Below are 16,112 nucleotides of genomic sequence, written 5' to 3' on the forward strand. Positions count from 1 at the left end.
GTTTTTATGCCAGTACTAGGCTGTTTTGATTATAGTGGCCTTATAATACAGTTTGGTATCATGTATTGTGATTTCTCCTACTTTGCTTTTCTTCTCAAAATTGCAGCTGCTATTGGGGGTCATTTATGGATTCATATATTTTTTGAAGTGTTTGTTCTATGTCTGTGAAATATGCCATTGGTACTTTAATGGGTATTGCATTGAATCTGTAAATTGCTTTGGGTAGTATGGACATTTTGATGATGTTAATTCTTCCAATCCTTGAATACAATATATGTTTCCATTTGTTTGTGTCTTCCTTAATTTCTTTCTTCAGTGTTGTATAGTGTACTGCATACAGGTCTTTCACCTCTTTGGTTAGGTTTATTCCTAGGTATTTTATTTTTCTTTTTGATATATCGAATGGGATTTTTCCCTTGATTTCTGCTTCTGCTGTTTCATTGTTGGTATACAAAAAGGCCTTTGATTTCTGAATATCGTCTTTGTATCCTGCTGTTTTGCCAAATTCATTTATTAAGTCAAGCAGTTTTTTGGAGGAGTCTGTAGGATTTTCTGTGTACACTAACATGTCATCTGCACACAGTGACACTTTTGTTTCCTCCTTTCCAATTTGGATGCCTTTCATTTCCTTTTCTTGTCTGATTGCTGTGGCTAAAACTTCCAATACTATATTGAGTAGAAGTGGTGAAAGTGGATAATCTTGTCTGTTCCTGATCTTACTGGAAAAGCTTTTAGTTTTTGCCCACTGAGTATGATGTTGGCTGTAGGTCTCTAATACACGTCCTTTAATATGTTGAGAAATGCTCCCTCTATTTCCACTTTGCTGAGTGTTTTTATTAAAATGGGTGCTATACCTTATCAAATGCTTTTTTCACATCTATTGATATAATCATGTGATTTTTGTCTTAGCTTTTGCTTATGTGATGTATTACATTTACTGATTTGCAAATATTGAACCATCCTTGCATCCCTGGGATGAATCCCACTTGGTCATGGATATGATCTTTTTAATGTATTGTTAGATGCTGTTTGCCAATATTTTGTTGAGGATTTTAGAGTCTATGTTCATGAATGAAATTAGCCTGAAGTTTTCTTTCTTTTTTGTGTGTCTTTATCTGATTTTGGGATTAGGATGATGCTGGCTTTATAAAAGAGTTTGGGAGTCTTCCATCATTTTGAATTTTTTGGAATACTCTGTGAAGAATAGGGGTTATCTCTTCCTTAAATGCCTTGTAGAATTCTCCTGTGAAACTCTCTACTCCAGGGCTTTTCTGTGTTGGAGCTTTTTGATTACTGCTTCAATTTCTTCTGCTGTTATTGGTCTGTTCAGGCTTTCTGCTTCTTCTTCATTGAGTTTTGGAAGATTATATTTTTCTGGAAATTTGTCCATTTCACGTAGGTTTTCAAATTTCTTGGCATACAGTTCTTCATAGTACTTTCTTACAACACTTTGTATTTCTGTGGTGTCATTTGTAATCTCTTCTCTTTCATTTCTCATTTTGTTTATTTGGGTCTTCTCTCTTTCCTTCTAGATGAGCTTGCTTAAAGGCTTGACAGTTTTGTTTATCTTTTCAAAGAACCAGCTCCTGGGTTCATTGATCCTTAGAATTGTGCTTTTAGTCTCTATGTCATTTAATTGTGCTCTGATGATGGTTATTTTCTTCCTTCTACTTGTTCTGGGCTGTGTTTGTTGTTGTTTTTTGAATTCTTGTAGGTGTAGGGTTAGGTTGTTTCTTTGAAATGTTTCTATCTTTTTTAGGTAGGCCTGTGTTGCTATAAACTTCCCTCTCAGGATGGCCTTCTCTGTGTCCGATAAGTTTTGGGTTGTTGTGAGTTATTTTTATTTGCTTCCGAAAACCTTCTGATTTCTTTCCTAATTTCATTCTTGACCCATGCATTGTTTAATAGCATGCTATTCAATCTTTATGATTTTGAGTGTTTTGGGTTTTTTCCCTTGGGGTTGGTTTCTAGTTTCAGTCACTTGTGGTCAGAGAAAATGTTTGGCATGATTTTAATTTACTTGAATTTGTTGAGTCTTGTTTTGTGTCCTATCATGTGACCTATCTTTGAAAATGTTCCATGCCCACTTGAAAAGAATGTGTATTTAGCTTCTTTGAGATGACGGGCTCTATATATATCAGTTAAACCCATTTTATCTAGGGTGTTGCTCAATCCCACAATATCTTTGTTGATATTTTGTTTGGAAGCTTTGTCCATTTTTTACAGTGGGGTGTTAAAATTTCCTACTATAATTGTGTTGCTGTCAATATTTTTCTTGAAGTCCTCTAAGATTTTCTTTATATATTTGGGTGCTCCTATGATGGGTGCATATATATTTACAATGTTTATATCTTCTTGGTGGATTCGTCCCTTGAGTATTATGAAGTGACCTTCTGGGTCTCTCTTTATGGCCCCCTTTTTTTTAGGTCTATTTATTCTGAAGTGAGTATTTCTGCCCTGGCTTTTTATGTGTGCATGTCTGCTTATTTGGAAAATTTGTTTCCAGTTACTCACTTTTAATCTGTGATGATCTTTTGTCCTGAGTTGGGTCTCTGGTATGCAGCATATGTGTGGCTCATGATTTCTTATCCATTCAGCTATTCTGTGTCTTTTGATTGGAGCATTTAATTCATTTACGTTTAAGGTTTTTATTGATAGGTACTTATTCATTGCTATTTTTGTACCTGTGTTCCTCTCTGTCTCTCTCTTTTCCTTCCTTTCCTTAAAGCAGTCCTTTTAGCATCTCTTGCAGAGCTGGTTTGGTGGAGGCATATTCTTTTAGACTTCTTTTGTCTTGGAAGCTCTTTATTTGGCCTTCTTGATTGAGAGCCTTGCTGGGTAAAGTAGCGTTACTTGCAGGCGTCTGGTTCTACTTACTTGAAATATTTCTTGCCAATCTCTTCTTGCTTGGAGCATTTCCATTGAGAAGTCAGGAGCTAACCTTATTGGGGCACCCTTGTGTGTTACTTTCTGTTTGTCCCTTGCTGCCTTTAGGATTATCTCTTTGTCTTGGAATTTCGCCATTTTAATGATGTTGAAATTTGAAGTGGGCCTCTTTGGGTTCCTCTTGATTGTGATTCTCTGTGTTTCCTGCATTTGTGTGATGTTTTCTCTCATCAAATTATGGAAATTTTTCTAATTTGATCATTACTTTTTCAAATAGGTTTTATATTCCTTGCTCTTCTTCTCTTCTGGGTATCCCCATTATTTGGATATTATTACGTTTCATATTTTCTTTCATTTCTCTTAATCCCTCTTCATTATTTCTGAGCCTCTTCTCCTTTTCTTGCTCTTTCTGGGTGGTTTTTTTTTTTTTTTTTACTTTGTCCTCTAACTTGCTGATCTGATCTTCTTCTTCCTTCCACTGTGTTCTTCAGACCAGAAATTGTATTCTTCATTTCCTCTAGGCTCTCGTTGATAGTTTCAATTTCTTTTTTCCTATTGATGTAGTTTGCAGTGAGTTCAGTGTAGTTCCCTTGTATTTTCTGGAAAAATATGGAACACTTCACGAATTTGCGTGTCATCCTTGTGCGGGGCCATGCTAATCTTTTCTGTATTATTCCAATTTTAGTATATGTGCTGCTGAAGCAAGCACTATTTTCTTTTTTTTAGATAAGTCCCTTTAACATTTCATTTAATACGGGCTTGGCGATGATGATCTCTTTTAACTTTACCTTATCTTAGAAGCACTTTATCTGCCCTTCCATTCTAAATGAAAGCTTTTCTGGATAGAGCAATCTTGAACTTAGGTCCTTGCCTTTAATGACTTGGAATACTTTTTTCCATCACCTTCTTACCTGCAAGGTCTGTTTTGTGAAATCTGCTGACAGTCTGGTGGGAACTCCTTTGTAGGTAATTGCCTCCTTATCTCTTGGTGCTTCTAGGAGTCTCTCCTTCATTTTAATGTTGGCTAATGTAATGATGATGTGCCTTGGTGTGTTCTTTTTTGGGCCCAACTTCTTTGGGACTCTCTGAGCTTCCCAGACTTCCTGGAAATCCATTTCCTTTGCCAGATTGGGGAAGTTCTCCTTTATTATTTGTTCAAATAACTTTTCCATTTGTTGCCCTTCCTCTTCTTCTCCTGGTACCCCTATAACTCAGACGTTCGAACATTTAAAGAATGTTCATATGGTAAAAAAGCATTCAACAGATATTGACCAAGAATCTGTTGTATTAGTCAGTGTCCCAGAAGGAAAGAGATGGAAGCTGAGTAATTGGGCAGAGTGTAAGGAAGAGACATTCAAGAGATTCTTGGGAATAATGAGTGGTGACCTGCTACCACCACATATTCACTTGAACTGGAGACTGGTTAATAGTTGGTCCCTGGAAGATGGAGGTATATGTAGACACACTGTGCCTCCTCGCACAACCAAAATAAGGACAAAAAAAATTTAGAAACAAAAAACAACTAGTACTGATAGAAAATTGAACTATATGGAAGTCCAACAACTAAGGATTGAAGGCAGACACATTCATCCAGATGGGTAGGAAGGGTGGAGTCGGGCAGCCGTGCAGAGTGGGGTTGCTGGCAAAAATTGGTAGCTGGCAGACCCAGCCAGGCAGCAGATTGAGGAGAGATGTAGCACACAAGGTGGCTGTCAGACCAGGCGGTCCCACATTCACACGCAGATAAATCAGGCAAAACTGGGGAGTGAGACAGACCACACAACCCAGGGTCCCAGCACAGGGAAATAAAGCCTCAAAACACCAATTGAAAACATATGTGGGGGTTGAGGTGCTGGGAGGAAATCCCAGCCTCACAGGAGAGTTCTTTGGAGAGACCCACAGGGTCCTAGAACGTGCACAAACCCACCCATGTGGGAATCAACAGGAGAAGGGCCTAGTTTGCTTGGTAGAAGTGTGGGAAGTGACTGAAATCCAGCAGAGAGCAGAGGAAGTGCTATTGTTCCTTCTTAAACCCCTCTCCCACAAAAAGGGTCCCAATGCAGTGATATTGTTGCCCCACCCTGGTGAACAACTAAGGCTCCGCCCTTCACTACATAACAGGTGCATGAAGACAAAAAACATGCCCCAAATGAAAGAACAGATCAAAGGTCCAAAACAGATACAACTAGATGACGAAGAGATAACCAATCTATCAGATGCACAGTTCAAAGCACTTGTGATCAGGATGCTCACAGAATTGGTTGAATTTTGTCACAAATTAGATGAACAAATGAAGGCTACCTTAAGTGATGTATGGGAAAATGCATAGGAAACCAATAGTGATGGGAAGGAAACTGGGACTCAAATCAACAGAGTGGACGAGAAGGAAGAAAGAAACGTCTAATCAGAAAAGAAGGAAGAAATAAGAATTCAACAAAATGAGGACAGGCTTAGGAACATCCAGGACATCTTTAAATGTTCCAACATCCGAATTATAGGTGTATCAGAAGGGGAAGAGGAAGAGCAACAACTGGAAAACTTATTTCAACAAATAATACAGGAGAACTTCCCCAATTTGGCAAAGGAAATAATAGACTTCCAAGAAGTCTAGGAAGCTCAGAGAGTCCCATAGAAGTTAGAGCCAAGGAGGAACACACCAAGGCACATCATAATTACATTACCCAAGATTAAAATGAAGGAGAGAATCCTAGAAGCAGCAAGAGATAAGGAGGCAGTTCCCTATAAAGGAGTTCCCATCAGACTGTGAGCTGATTTCTCAAAAGAGACCTTGCAGGCAAGAAGGTGATGGAAAAAAGTATTCCAAGTCATTAAAAGCAAGGACCTACATCCAAGATTGCTCTATCCAGAAAAGCGTTCATTTAGAATGGAAGAGCAGATAAAGTGCTTCTTAGATAAGGTCAGGTTCAAGGAGTTCATCATCACCCAGCCCTTATTATATGAAATGTTAAAGGGACTTATCTAAGAAAAAGAAGATAAAAAACATGTATAGTAAAATGAGAGCAAACTCACAATTATTAACAACTACACCTAAAACAAAAACAAACAATCCAAGCAAACAGCTATAACTGCAACAGAACTACAGAAATGTAGATCACATGGAGGGTTAGCAACAGGGGAGTGGGAGGAGGAGAGAGGGTGAATAGGTACAGAGAATAAGTAGCATAGACGGTAGGTAGAAAATAGACAGGGGGAGGGTAAGAATAGTATGGAAAATGTAAAAGCTAAAGAACTTATAAGTATGACACATGGACTTGAACTAAAGGGGGGTTATGTGGATGTGAAAGGGTGTGCAGGGTGGAGGGGAGTGAACAGGGAAAATGAGACAACTGCAATAGCATAATCAATAAAATATATTAAAAAGAGTTGGTGCCTGAAAGGTGGTGTCTAATCAAGAAATAGAAGTACTACTAGCTTCCAGCCTGGCTTGTGGGCATGGGAATAAATCTTATTCAATGTGTACCTTTTTACCTTCTACCAGTGTATTGCAACAGACAAATCCAACCAAAAGTCAGGTGATTAGGGGCGTCACTTATGGATGGTTCATAGATGTCTCAGACTCCTGGGACATATAATCAGGTGAGGGTGGAGAATGAATCTGTAAGGATAAGTGGAGAATATTCAGCACACCTATGATGTTAAACCCCAACCTAAATACGGGGAATGCATTTGTGTACAAAGGATCCATCTTTGCTGTATCAAGGGTCCACTGGGGAGAGAGTTAATCAGCATCACACCAATAAGTAGCAAAGATCTAGCCCCAATAAGTTCTGTAAAAGAAGTACATAGTGCTGTAAAAGCATGTAATGATGAGAGCTAATATTAATTAAGCACTTATTATGTCATTTTCTGAGCACTTTACATGTGTAACCTCATTAATAACTGCACAGCAATTTGATACAATAGATATTATCCTGTTTTTAAATTTGGAAACTCGGGCATTATTGTAAAAGTGAAGTGCTCAGCCTCTCTGATTCCATCTTAAGTTTGCTTTATTCCCATGGCCTTATATGCTAATCACAAGAATTCTGCTTACATCTTGAGTTTTACAAAAACAGCCCCTTGCCAGAACTGCCTCTCCTGAGGAGATGAGGGAAGTATGTACAAAAATAATGATTGTTTATTAAATATTGGTAGGAAGCTCGTGACTGGACTTACAACAACTGGAGACAACAGACTAAAAACAAATAAGTTTTATAATCTTCCTCAGACCCCTGCTGGCACTCAGATGTCTTAGGTCATCAATCAGTCTCAACACCACCACCCCTGCCATTTTCCCATTTCCATGATATAAAAGAAGGATGAATTCTGTACTTTCTTTAAGTATATTTTATTGATTATTCTATTACAATTGTTCCAATTTTATTTCTTCCCTTAATTTCCTTCCTTGCTGCACTGCCCTCCTCACCCTCCAGCATTTTCCTTGCCACAGTTCATGTCCATGGGTTGTATATATAAGTTCTTTGGCTTTCCCATTTTCTTTACTATTCTTAACCTCCCCCTGTCTATTTTGTACCTACCTATTATGCTTCTTATTTCTGTACCTTTTTCCCCATGCTCCCCCTCCCTCTTCCTGCTGATAACTCTCCATGTGATGTCTATTTCTGGATTCTGTTCCTGTTCTAGTTGTTTGCTTAGTTTTAGTTTTTGTTTTTTAGGTTCAGTTGTTGATAGTTGAGAGTTTTTTGTCATTTTATCCTTCATAGTTTTGATCATAAGTCCCTTTTAACATTTTGGTCAAATGTTAAAAGGGACTTGTCTTTCTTCTCTTAGATAAGTCCCTTTAACATTTCATATAATCAGGGCTTGGTGGTAATGAACTCTTCTAACTTAACCTTATCTGGGAAGCACTTATCTGCCCTGATAATGCTGCTGGATAGAGCAATCTTGGGTGCAGGTCTTTGCCTTTCATGACTTTGAATACTTCTTTGCAGTCCCTTCTTTCTGGTAAGGTTTCTTTTGAGAAATCAATTGATAGTCTTATGGAAACTCCTTTGTAGGTCACTGTTTTCTTTTCTCTTGCTGCTATTAAGAGTCTCTCCTTATCTTTAATCTTGGATAATGGAATTATGATGTGCCTAGTGTATGCTTTTTTGGGTCCAGCTTCTTCGAGATTGTCTGAGCTTCCTGGATTTCCTGGAAGTCTATTGCTGTTGCCAGATTGGGGAAGTTCTCCCTTATTATTTGTTCAAATAACCTTTCCAATTGTTGCTCTTCCTCTTCTTCTTCTGCCACCCCTATGATTCAGATGTCAAAAGGTTTAAAGTTGTCCCAGAAGTTCCTAAGCCACTCCTCATTTTTTTTCCATTCTTGTTTCTTCATTCTGTTCTGGTTGGATGCTTATTTCTTCCTTGTGTTCCAGATTATTTATTTGAGTCCAGTTTCATTCCTTTCCCTGTTGGTTCCCTGTGTATTTTTCTTTATTTCACTTTGTGTAGTCTTCATTTCTTTCTTCATTTTGTGACTGAGCTTAATTATTTCTGTGAGCATCCTGATTACCAATGTTTTGAACTATACATCAAACAGATGGTCTATCTCCTTGTTGCTTAGTTCTTTTTCTGGAGTTTTGATCTGTTATTTCATTTAGGCCATAGTTCTTTGCCTTGGCACACCTGTTAGTTGGTAAGGGGCAGTGCCTTAGGTATTCACCAGCGTGGGGCAACCCTGGTTGCTGCATTGTGGCTGTCTGTAAGGGAGGGGTCAGTGTTGCTTGGGAACAAAGGGAACAATGTTGCTTGCTCTGCTGTCATCCCACTTTCCATCACTTCCCTCCCTTTCCACAAGCAAACTGTGCCCTTTCAGATGCTGATTCACAGGTGAGTGGGTTTGTGTATGTTTTAGGATCCTATGGGTCTCTCCAACAGACTCTCCTGTGAGTCTGGGAGTTTCTCCCACCACCGCAACCACCACAGAGTTTTCTACCGCCTGGGGTTTTGAGTCTTCAGTTTCCTGCACTGAAACCCTTGGTTTTTCAGTCTGCTGTGCTCCTCTGTTGTTCCCTAGGGCTTCTCTGCTTGTGAATGTGGGATTGCCCATACAGTCTGCCAGCTGCTGCCTTGCCACTCATCCTCTCTGCCCAGCTGCCATTCTCCACCCCTCTTACTGTCTGGATAAGTGTTTCATTAAGTCCTTGGTTGTTGGACTTTTATGCAAATGTTTTCCTGTCAGTTCTGGTTGTACTTTGTTTTTAAATTGGTGGTTAACTTTCTTTTGGTTGTACAAGGAAGTGAAGCATTTCTGCCTACACCTCCATCATGGCTGGAGCTCCCTGTACTTCTTAAGATTATTCTTTAGCATACTACTCCACTGTCTCAGCTTGCTGACTTTACAAGTAAGGTTTTTTCCTTGCCCCAGTACCTTGTCACTTAACTCATTGGCTATTGTGCAGCAAGCCATATGAGCTTGGACTCAGTTACATTATTAGGTATCTCCAGTTTTCTATGGTCCTATGTCCGTTGAGTGATTGAGTCAGGATTTGAATTTGGAATCAGACTCAGACCCAACTTACACAAGTAGTACAGAGGTTTGACAAAGACAAAAGTTCAGGAAGATCTTTTCCATCAGGCAATATTATTTAAGCTGAGATCCACAGGTGAGTAGGAGTTAATTAGGCAATAAACAGAGATTTGGGGTTGAGGGTGAGTGGAAGATAGAACATTAAGGAAAATATGTATTTTAATAGGAAAAGGAAAGCAGAGGAGAGGGCCCAGGAAGCCTGAGTTCCTATAAGATTTAATGACCAATTAGAGGAGAATGATCCTATAATGCAGAGGCAGAGGGGAGACATCAAGAAAAGTAAGAAAAAATTAAAATATAATCTTTCTTCAGTGGGGGAAGAATGTTTTGGAAGAATAAAATGGTCATCAGTATATAATGTTACTCAGATTCAAGGAGCTTGAGGATTTAAAGACAAGAGGTCCTTGATGAGAACTGTCAAACTCAAAAGAGTCTGGAGGCTTTAGATAGAAATACATAATACAGATTTATTCATTCAAGGGTCTTAGAGTTTGTAAACTGGGAATACCCTCACTCATAGCTGAGATATCTGTGAGACTGAGGTCAACACTGGAGATGAATCCAGCTCTTTGGCTAAGGGCATCATCAAGTATATACCATCCTGCTAGTATGAGGTCAGTTTCTGCAATCAATTTGTCTGCCAGGCTATGGTCATTTTAGGGAATGATTTTTTTTTTCTGTAAGGATTAGTTAATCTTCAAGATTGAACACAGTTTACACATTGAAATCATCACAGATGAATCTATGTGCAGGTTTGAGATCACCATCAGAGATCGTGGGATGGTGATCACCAGCCCAACTGTGGAAATGAGATTATCATTGGGAATGACCCCTAAGGCAGAGCTGAGGTCAGCATTTAGGGTGAAATTTTCTATAAAGATCAACATAGGTGATAAAGTCAGCTGTGGAACTGAGTGTCTATGACCCACTGTGGTTTGTTGGTCTTAAGCATGGAAGTATTCAAATGTAAGCCAGCATAGAGTTTAAATAAAAGTGAGTTTATTAGTGAAGCAGTGAGACAGAATGGGATACTGCACAGACATAGCAGCCCCCTTTTAGCAGAATTTGCTTCCTTTATTGAGGTTCATTTGATTCTGAGGTAGGGTATTCAATAAGGGGAAAGAATATGTGAAGTTCTCATTCAAGTGTAGACATACCTGACAGTCTGGGACTGGAAGTGGATTTGAATTGTGGACAAAGTCATGGTAAAGTTCAAGTTTAATATCCAAGTCAGGTTTGAGTTCTAGTTCAAAGTCTGGACCCTCAGAACATCCGCATCACTCTGGAGTTTTTGAATCTTAAATTTGTCTACATTCTGCCTCCGCTGATTTGTCAATTACAATTTGGGTTTATCTACCCTGTTAATGGTCCCATCTGAAGTTTCTGCTTAAGTATTACTTTCCGATAAGTTGTAATTCTTTGTATCCACCTGTCTGTCTCTCCAGTATTGGAGGCAGTAATTTGTACTGACCTCAATTATCTCATGGGTCTAAGAAGACACAGTTGTTGATTTTCAGTTTGCTTATTTTTTTCTTATTATACAGGTAGATGGCAGTGATGACTTCCAAGATTCTTACATGCCATTGGAAAAAAACTCATCCTTAGTTTCAATGTTAAAATTGTCTCAAATTTGGCCAGTGGTAGGCCATTTAATCTGTCTCCTGTTCCCTATTTACCTGCCTATTCTTTTTGTATTTCCTTACTTTCTAGCAAAAAAAAAAAAAATGGCCCGGGCTAAATTTTTACTCTCCCCCCACTTGCTAACCTCAATCTTGTACTCCCCTACCTCAATCAAACATTTTTTTCCAAAGAGACCTGGTTTCTATTATTGGAAAATAAGACTTAGAAACCAACATTTGGATGGTGATGTGCTCACTGTTACCAGGCCCTTTAATAGATAGAGCTAGGAAATGGACATGCACACTTTGAATTTATGCTAATAACTATAAGACCAATTTAACACCCTGGAATTTATCTTTTCCTTCCCCCTTAAATTTAGTTTTTTTTCCTCTTTATGTCATTTTTAAATTTTCAATTACAGCTGACATAAGTTATTAGTGTCAGCTATACACCCCAGTGATTAGACATTATAGTATAACTTAATAAGTGACCATCATAAATCTCATACCCATCTGGCACCATACATAGTTATTGGTTAAATTCCCTATGCTGTACTTTACATCCCCATGACTATTCTGTAACAACTAATTCGTACTTCTTAATCACTTCACTCTTTTCATCCATTCCCCATCTGGAAACTGTCAGAATGTTCTCTGTATCTGATTCTGTTTCTGTTCTGTTTGTACATTTATTATTTTTTTTCAGATTGAATTGTAGGTAGATCAGTATTTATTGCTGTTTTATTGTTTGTATTTTTTATCTTCTTTTTAATGAAAACCCTTTAACATTTTAATATAATACTGGTTTGGTGGTGATAAACTCCTTTAACTTTTTCTTGTCTGGGAAGCTCTTTATCTGTCCTTTGATTCTAAATGACAGTTTTGTTGCATAAAGTAATCTTGGTTGTAGGTGCTTGTTTTTCATCACTTTGAACATTTGTTGCCACTCCTTTCTGGCCTGCAAAATTTCTGTCAAGAAATCAGCTGACAATCTTGTGAGAGTTCCCTTGTAAGTAACTAACTGCTTTTCTCTGGCTGCTTTTAAGATTTCCTCATTGTCTTTAATTGTTGGTATTTAAATTATGATCTTGTTGGGAACTCTATGCACTTCCTGGATTTGTATGTCTATTTCCTTCTCCAAATTAGGGAGGTTTTCTGCCATTAAAAAAAAAATTGGTTTCCGGTTCCTTGCTCTTTTCTCTTTCTGGCACCCTCATGATGCGAATGTTGGTATTCTTGAAGTTGTACCAGAGGCTTTCTTAAAAAGATTATTTATTTATTTATTTATTTATTTATTTATTTATTTATTTATAGACAGAGGGAAAGGGAGAAAGAGAGGCAGAGAAACATCAGTGTGGTTGCCTCTTGCATGGCCCCCACTGGGGACCTGGCCTGCAACCCAGGCATGTGTCCTGACTGGGAATCAAACCATCAGCTCTTTGTTTGCAGGCTGGTGCTCAATCCACTGAGTCATACCAGCCAGGGCACCAATGGCTTTTTACACCATCTTCATTTTCTTGGATTATTTTTTCTTTTTGCTTTTCTGAGTGCTTTTCTTTTTGCTTTTTGCTTTTCTTTTTGCTTTTCTTTTGCTTCCTTATATTCCAAATTGCTGATTTGATTCTTGACTTCATCTACTCCACAGTTGATTCCCTATACATTAGTCTTCATTTCACTTAGTGTATTTTTCATTTCTAGCTGATTCTTTTTTATTCTTTGAGATTCTCGGTAAGTTCACTAAGCATCCTTACAACCAATGTTTTGATCTCTGCATCTAGTAAGTTGCTTGTACCCATTTTGTTTAGTTCTCTTTCTGGAGTTTTGTTCTGTTCTTTCCTTTGAGTGGTGTTTCTTTGTTTCCTGTGGCAGCCTCCCCAGGCACGGTAGAGTAATCTAATGTAGAAGGTGTTCTATAGGGTCCAGTGGCACAATCTCTCATTACCCAATCTGGGTACTCTATGTGTGCCCTACCTGTGTAGGCTGTGTATACACTCCTCTTGTACTTGAGTCGTGATTGCTCTTGTCACACCAATGGGACAAATTTACCAAGACAGAGCAGCTACAAAGACTGGCTGTGGCCACTGACCTCTGACTACTATGGAGGCCCATTCTGCACAGCAGGACTTACTTCATCAGGGCTCTTGTTCATGCTGAGTTCACCCCTTGAATGTGCCTCTTATAGAGGTAGTTGGATGGTGCTGATGTGATATGAAGCTGTCCGAGGGTGTGCTGACTCTGGGGCTTCCCTGGCAGTTCAGGCCAAGGTCAGCTACTGCCTCTGTTCTTCCCAAGGCCAACTGACATGAGCTACAAAGTGATCTGCAGATGTCTGCTACTTGTGTTGGGTTTGGAGGTGCCAAGGAGAGACCAGGCTGTGAGCTAAGGCCAGCTACTGCTAATGCCAGGCGTGGGACCACTTAATGTGAGGTATGGGGCTTGCCGAGGACAGATGCTGCTTGTTTGAGAGAATTTAGAAAAACTTGAAGTATGAACCAAGACATGTCATTTGTATGGAAAAGCTACTGCAGACAGCTTGGATGGGCCTGAAAGTTGAGTGGGATGGGGCCTCAGAAAATCACCAGGGTGGGGCAAACAGTGTGAGCCAGGTGGATGGAGATTCAGATATGGCATCCACCTGTCAGAAAAAGCTGCCCCACAAGCTCTCACCCTGATGCCAAATAATTCAGTTCCTCCCTATGTCTCCAGTGCCATTAAAGCTGCTGCCCCACACTTGTAGTCAGAGCAAGTGAGTCTAAGTCTGTGCACAGGCCCTTTAACAGGAACTGCCAGAGGCTCCAACAACTTTCATCTTCCTTAGCTTCATTCCCCACTGGTTTTTACAACCAGAAATTATGGAGACTTCTTTTCCTGGCTCTGGAACACTAGGCTGGGGCTGGGACCCATTGCTCCTTAGTGGGGGCTTCTGTGCTTAAAAATCCCTGTAGATTTTTATCCAACACACATTGGCATGGTACCAACTCATTCAGCAACTTCACCCATCCTGTCACCCTCAATGTGGTTTCTTCTTTAATTGTGTGATTATAGGACTTCCATTCAGCTTGATTTCAGGTGGTTCTGAATGATGGGTTTTCTGTAGTTTATTGTAATTTTGTGTTGCCATCTTGACTAGAAGTAGCTGCCTCCTAATATTTCTTCACCTCCTTTTCTGTTACCATGATACCTATACTTTACAACTTCAAAACCTTTAAGCACGTATTTAGTCATACTTTACATACAGAAATTTCAGAATTGCTACACCTACACCACTGAAGAAAAGTAAATGGTTAAGTAGACTTAAAAATTCTGTGCAATTACTATTGTCTTTTGCCTGAATATATTTAATACAAGTACTGTGTTGAAAAATTACTTTAATTGATTGTTTTTGTATATTTATTTTGTGTGATTATATTTATTATTTGAAATACAATTAGCTTCATTTATTACTTTGTTTTATTACTTTGTTTTTAATTTGAAAGATTTTTTATCCTTGATTTAAATTCATTTTTTAATATATTGTACTAAAAAGTTTCAAATTCAAACTGTACAAATAGTATAATCACAAGTGTCATTCTATCAGTTTCACTTTATTCCCCCCCCTCCTGTATTCAGCAGTTTTAACAGTTATTGGTTAACCTTCCCTTGATTATTTTTTTAAAGCCAACAGGTTACTGTTTCTGGCTCCACATACTCTGACTTTCTCTGTGTCTTACTTGTACACTCTTTTAAAAGGGATAACCATGAGGGAAATCTCCCTTTTAACTATTGTAGTCAATTGATTAGGGGGCTTAAGTACATCTTTAAGATTCCTTCATCTTTGCTATGCAACATTACCTTAAGAGAATGACATGCCACCATATTCGAAGGTCTCAGCCACACTGACACTACAAATGAGGTGTGTTTCTGGATATACCTCACATGAATCCAGAGTCCACATCAGCTGAATCATACTTGGGGCACTTGTAGGACATCTGTTTTGTTAAAGAAAATATTATTAAAGACACTTGTTAGTAATTATAAGGATGACTTTATTTAAGGGTGTACTATTGCAATACGGACCACTGAAATGGGATCTTGGTGTAGGAGGAAAGAGATTGGAGTCAACTGTGAATACAACAAGGACAGGTGGGAACTTATAGCCATAGATTGGGGATGAGAGGTGGGAACTGGTGGATTGGAAAATGCTAAGAGAAAACACCAGGAGAAAGGAGGTATTCTGGCTAAATCCACCTAACAAGATTCTTGCTGAAAGCAGGAGAGGGCGATCAGACATCATTTGAGGGAATGATCAGGGATGAGGAATCTGATCAGATATTGGAAGTGAAGGAGTTTGGATAAATTTACTTTAGAAGGATTCTTGCTGAAATTGGAAGTGCAGAGAGGAACAGGAAGCCCAGATACCAGGCATAGCTGAGAAAAAGTCCAGAAGAGCTTAGTTGAATTTGTTGAAGGAGAGACTTTTTGTCAGTTTCCATCATTCACAAAAAAAGGATTTTTAACTTAAACCTTTTTTTGATTTGTTGAAAAGGAAACTTAGCTTTCAGTGCAAGTGGTCCTCACAATTCTATGATTTTTTCTTTTCTTTAGGAAAATGTATTTGTATCTCTAGAGCAGAAATAGGGAAATGGAATGTCTGTACAAACCATACTTTTATGAAAATGGATCCTTGTCCTAGCCAGTGTGGCTTGTTTGGTTTGAGCATTGTCCCATAAACTGAAATGTCATGTGTTTGATTCTCACTCAGGGCACATGCCTAGGTTTTGGGTTTGGTCCCTGGTAAGGGCACATGAGAAGCAATTGATTGATGTTTCTCTCCCTCTATCTCTCCATCCACCTCTTTCTAAAATCAATAAGCTTGTCTGCAGGTGAGGATTAAAACAATGGCTCCTCATACCATATTCTTTTATTTTTTTGTAGCCTTGTATTTTTATTTTTTAACTATATTTTATAAATTATGCTTAGTGCAGTTGTGCCACTTTTTTCTTTCCTTTATCCCCCTGTGCCCTGCACTCCCCCACTCGCATTTGCACCCCCTTAGTTCATGTCCATGTGTCATATATATAAGTCCTTTGGCTT

At 38.7% G+C, this 16,112-nt stretch overlaps 1 non-coding gene across 1 annotated transcript; it reads right to left on the reverse strand.

The window, feature by feature from the left end:
* Positions 1 to 3,489: 3,489 nt before the first annotated feature.
* On the reverse strand, positions 3,490 to 3,595 carry LOC119055045 (U6 spliceosomal RNA). Its single transcript, XR_005083615.2, has one exon. It is a non-coding gene; the product is annotated as a U6 spliceosomal RNA (small nuclear RNA).
* Positions 3,596 to 16,112: the final 12,517 nt, after the last annotated feature.

This window comes from Artibeus jamaicensis, unplaced genomic scaffold (genome assembly GCF_021234435.1).
Source record: "Artibeus jamaicensis isolate MK-2021 breed Jamaican fruit bat unplaced genomic scaffold, CSHL_Jam_final contig_3192, whole genome shotgun sequence".
Taxonomy (NCBI): Eukaryota; Metazoa; Chordata; class Mammalia; order Chiroptera; family Phyllostomidae; genus Artibeus; species Artibeus jamaicensis.